The sequence below is a fragment of the Tenrec ecaudatus genome, chromosome 4 (assembly GCF_050624435.1).
Source record: "Tenrec ecaudatus isolate mTenEca1 chromosome 4, mTenEca1.hap1, whole genome shotgun sequence".
Taxonomy (NCBI): Eukaryota; Metazoa; Chordata; class Mammalia; order Afrosoricida; family Tenrecidae; genus Tenrec; species Tenrec ecaudatus.
The window spans coordinates 144,936,786-144,942,333 of NC_134533.1; the positions used below are offsets into that span (position 1 = coordinate 144,936,786).

At 42.1% G+C, this 5,548-nt stretch overlaps 1 non-coding gene across 1 annotated transcript; it reads right to left on the bottom strand.

Moving 5' to 3' along the window:
- Positions 1-5,184: 5,184 nt before the first annotated feature.
- LOC142447601 (small nucleolar RNA SNORA70) lies at positions 5,185-5,314 on the bottom strand. The gene has a single exon (XR_012784272.1). It is a non-coding gene; the product is annotated as a small nucleolar RNA SNORA70 (small nucleolar RNA).
- Between the last annotated feature and the right edge of the window lie 234 nt (positions 5,315-5,548).

Genomic DNA, 5,548 nt, shown 5'->3' on the forward strand with positions numbered 1-5,548 from the left:
GCTCTGGTCTAGCCAAAACTGAAAGGCAGGACTGGGGTCATGATGGTGGGGGGTGAGGAAGCCTCAAAGAACCAGAGATATACTGTATGTTTCACCGGTGCTATGCTCCACCCTGGTTGGCTCATCCCTTCCTTGTGACCCTTCTGTGAGGGGATGTCCCATTGTCTATAGATGGATTTTTGGTCTTTGCTGTGACCCCTGCCCCTCATTCTCAGCAATATGGCTTTTTGTTTGTTTGGTGTCTTCTGACGCCTGTTACCTGTTCCCAATGACACCTCATGATCACACAGGCTGGTGTGCTTCCTCCATGTGGGCTTGTTGCTTCTCTGCTAGATGACCCCTTGTGTAACTTCGACCCCAGACTTAAAAAAAAACAAAACATTTTATTAGGGGCTCATACAACTCTTATCACAATCCATACATATACACACATCAATTGTATAAAGCACATCTGTACATTCTTTTCCCTAATCATTTTCAAAGCATTTGCTCTCCACTTAAGCCCTTTGCATCAGGTCCTCTTTTTTTTCTCCTCCCTCCCCACTATCCCCTCCCTCATGAGCCCTTGATAATTTATAGATTATTATTTTGTCATATCTTGCCCTATCCGGCGTCTCCCTTCACCCCCTTCTCTGTTGTCCGTCCCCCAGGGAGGAGGTCACATGTAGATCCTTGTAATTGGTTCCCCCTTTCCAACCCACTCTTTTAAGACCCCAGCTTTCTTCACCACATTTGCTCCTACATCCATTTTGTCTTCAGCATTCTTGCCAGGAGGGAAGATGGCTCACTCTCAGTTACCAAGAGGAATGGCAAAACAAGCCAATCCTCTCTATTAGTGTTGCACACACTCTGGTTACATGGCCCTACTCAATCATTTGGTGAGAATTACAAAGTCATGGCTAGAAGAGTAAGTAATTTTACTTCACCACACTGATGTATGGATTTTGTGACTAAAACTACGGGAATCTCCAGCCTGTTACTTGACCTCCAGGTTTTGGACTTAACTGCTCCCATTAATTGTGTGAGCCAATTCCTTAAACTAAATCAACCAATCTCTCTCTCTTTTCTCCCTTCCATCTTTCTTCCCTCTCTTTCTTACAGTTTCGGTGTCTCTAGAAACCCTTGACTTGTATCTTGTCGAGATTCTAGCTTTACTTTTTTTGGAGTGATACATTTGTGAATGGTTAATAGTTTATAGTAAATATGTTTATAGTAAATAACTAAATAAAAGTAACCTTGGCATGGACAAATAAAAGATTATTATGAATTCATTATACTGCAGTCCAATTACAGAAAATTAATTTTCTTGGATGAATAAATGAATAGAAAACTATCAGTAACACTGATTGGAGAGAAACTTGATACAGGCAGAGCTTTATCACATTGCAAAGTTCTGCAGCAGAATGTCCTTGGTGGACATCTCTTTGCTGTTGTTAAGTCAATTGTCAAGTCAGTTCTAATTCCTTTTGACCCCATTTACAACAGAACGAAACATTTCTTGGTCCTGCACCAGCTTAATTTGTTCTTTGAGCCCATTGTTTCAGCCAGTGTGTCAATTCACTTTGTTGAGTGTTTCCCTCTCAATATGGACCCTCTAATTTACCAATGCCCCTTTTCAAGGATGAGTCTCTCCTGATTATAGGTCAAAAGGATGTGAGACAAAGTCTCCCCATCTTCCCTTCAAAAGAGCATTCTGGTTGTACTTCTTCCAACACAGATTTTTTTTTTGCTGTTTCTTTAGAGATCTACAATTAATATCAAAGACATTTTGGAAAAACAGGCTATTAGGATAGGTTACACTCTGCCTTAAAATATTACTGGGTCCTTCCTATCACTGCACCACTTGGCAGTCCATTACAGCTTTAGAGATACAGTCCTTTTATGCTTTTCTCTTAGATATTTGTCTTGTAATTAAAGCAAGATGCTATAGGATGATTTGCAACTGAATTAAATGATCCCAGTCATATTGACCAAAGGATATATATTTACAACACTATCTTTCTAGTTTAAAGTATTATTTAAAATAGACAAAACGTTCATAGAATCAACAGCCCATGTTTTTATTATAATAGTTTCAGACTATTTTACACTTTATACAAATGATTTATTCTTATCATTGTTATTAACTAAATTTTAATCCAACTCCATCTATCCTCAGACTTTTATTAGATTCTTTCCATCACATCTGTATCTTGCAATGTTCCAGTTGGACTGCTTACTTGAACCACCTACTATCATCTCCCCACTTCCTATGACCAGCAGAGACCCCAATAATGGGACTTTCTCAGCTCATGGAAGTGCAGGCTAACTGTGTCTGACTGTTGACCCAATTTTATGAAAACAATTCAGAAATAGTTTTGTTGTTATGCAGCAACTCCTGCCCCTCAATAGTTGTTCCAAAGAAGGAAGTACTATAAACGAAAGCTCCCTTGAAGAACATAGCCTTCCAAATCTATCCGGTCCTTTGTCCCCAAAAGCTTCCTTTTAAGCAGAAACTTTTCTTCTTATCACCATCATGGACTCTAAGGAGCCTCACTATCCCTCTTTAAGGCAGAAGTGGTCTAGGAATGGGAATCCGGCTGTGTCTGGCGAGGCCAGAACACCGGTCTGGCTGTGGGCTCTCCTACCCACAAACCTGGCTCTGAGCCTTTCACTTTCCTTCTGTTTTTGAATGGTCTATTAGGTTATTATTATTTTTAATCATTTTATTGGGGGCTCGTACAACTCGTACCACAATCTCTTTCCCCCATTAAAACAAAGACTAATCAATCCCTAGCTGGCAGTTTCTATTTTCCCAGTACTGTGATTAGACTCTTTAGGACTTAAAGAAGAATTATAGCTTTCAGCTTCCCATTTAACTTCTCTTTCATTAGTTAGTCAAGTGTTTCTGAGGCATAACCAAACAAACAAACAATCATGGCAATGCACAGCACAGCCACTCTGGCTTCACGGTTACAAGTTTCCAAGTGGCAGTAATAAAATCTCTTTTAAGCTTCACTTAGATGTCACTGGAAATGTTTCTTTTAGAATATGTCCTTTCACTTAGTAGTAATGGGAATTTGATTTCCAAGTCAGACAAAATGCTCTGCTCGGTGGCAAGCTTCTAGAGGGGGGCTGCCTAGCACCAGGTATGATACACAGCACATTTTAAAGATTGGAGGTGAACTCTTGGTGAATGTGATTATTACATGGTCAGGATACCCAAGATATGCCCTATAAATCTTTTTTATTTCCCAAGGCTTTCCTGGGAAAACTAAGTTCATAATGAATAAGAACAAAAAAACAATTATAGTACAATCAACTGATAACTCCCAATTTAGGATTCTAATAAAACCAGGTAGAAGGCATGGCTTAGGCTTAAGGTTGAAGTGGTACCTCTCATCTTTCCAGCACCCCACACCCTGGATCCCCCACACCCATGAAGAGATAGAGACAAAGAGTGGAGAAAGGCGACTTATTTTGACAGGGGCTAAAAGAGGAAAATTAAGGAAGGTGGTTGAAACATCTCAAGCACCAGGACTTACGTGGATCTGATGCAGAAAAGTAATGGGGCGCAGCATCTGGGTGCAGATGTTTAGGGCAGACAGTCCTCCCTGTAGGTACAAGGTGACACCACTGTGTGACGCAGGAAGGGCAGCAGTTCCTCCCCTTTAAGTGAAGAACTGATAACAGAACTGTTTGGACGAGAACAGAGATGGGAGAATCTCCTCCCCTCTGGTGGGAACTCAGTGTTTGTTCAAAGGAACGAATGAAAACAAGACCGGGAGTTGCTCCTACAAGAAATACATTTGCATGCAAATTTTGCATGATGAGTGTCTGGGAGCCTTTGGAAGGAGGCTGATGGGAGGCCAGATACTTGTTTCTCTGAGTAGGCGTTGGGTGGGAAGGAAAGCCACTGGCATTCTGCAAAAGCCCGAAGGAGATATTTGGCTTTAGGTATGTTCGTTTCAGACTGCATTTTTAGGTAGCTAAATTCTGGGGACATTTACAGAATGTGAATGAATTTCATATGAAAGTTCCTAATAGTAGGAACTATTCCTTTTATTTTGTTTTTGTGACAAATCCAGCTCCACTTTCCCCACCAAAGACCAAGCGAAAGTACAGGCTCCAGGTCCTATGCGATGGCGGATTATTCCAGAGCTAGATGTCACGCTTACCTTTCACTTTATTTATTTATTTTTGATGAACAGAAGTTTTTAATTTCGATGACGTCCCAGTTTATCTATTTGGTCTTTTTTTTCCCCCCTGCAGGAAGTTCGATTTTTATTTGGTGGGTACAAGTGAGGCAGCGCAGGGCTGCCAAGGTCTTCATGAATGCAGGGCCGCCCCATGCCCAAGGGGCCACTGTGAGGGATGTACTCAACTCCACAGCCATCGGGATGAGGCGCTTCTCAGCCACCATAGCCTCAAATTCATCGGCACTAAACTTGGTGAAGCCCCACTTATTGGAGATGTGGATCTTCTGGCGCCCAGAGAACTTGAACGTGGCCCTGAGTAAGGCCTCAATCACATGCTCTTTGTTTTGAAGCTTGGTGCAGATGGACATGATAACCTGGCCAATGTGGACTCTAGCCACTGTGCCTTGAGGTTTCCCAAAAGTGCCTGAGGTAGTTAGTTTATTGTGCCAACCTGGCCAATAAACACATGTGGGGTTAATTGAAGGGTGAGGGATAAATGGCTTGATGAGCCTCACCTTTCTACTTCTCAGGTGTCTTGCTTTCTGATGGTCAGACCAGGGTGTAGCTTCCATAGCCAGTTCCCTGCTTCTATTGGCAAGGCTCACTTCCTGCAAGACATCCTTGAGGAGAAGCCACATGGACTTACTCTGATGCAGCCCTGGGTGCTGGAACAGCCATGTGGAGACCCCTGCCAGCGCTGAGATGCTTACACATTCACTGATTCAGCTTTCCTCCTGTAGGTGGCATCACTGTGTATTTTTTGTGAGATAGAGGAGGACTTTGTGGATTGGTGTCGGACATATGGGTTAATGTTGGACAGCACTGGGTTGGGATGTTTTCTTGATGCACACTTACCCTTTATATAAAACTCTCTTATACATATGAGTTTCTGTGGATTTGTCTCTCTAACGTACACAAACTATCACAACACCTCACATCCCAGTTTGGAGTCTAGTTTAGGGAAAGCAGAAATTAGCCAGGTCAGGGACATTGAAAGGCAGCAAAGGATTGTCTCCAAGGTCCCTTAGGGCAGCTTCTACACACCAACAGACTGCAGACACTACTGAGGAGGCTTGCTGTTTGCAGCCATTGCACACTGGCCCCCACAAAGAGGTCCATTTGGTCTTTTGTTGCTTATATATTTGATACAATATCTAACAATACTAAGAACTTAAAAAGTTAATTATTTTATTGAGGGGTTCTTAAAAATCTTATGACAATCCACCATTCAACCATATTAAGTGCAATTCAGGGGGAGGGGGAGAAAAGGGGAACCCATCACAAAGTTGGATTTATAGCCCACCCCCCAGGGGACGAATAACAGAAATGTGGGTGAATGGAGACAATGGACAATGTAAGACACAAAATAA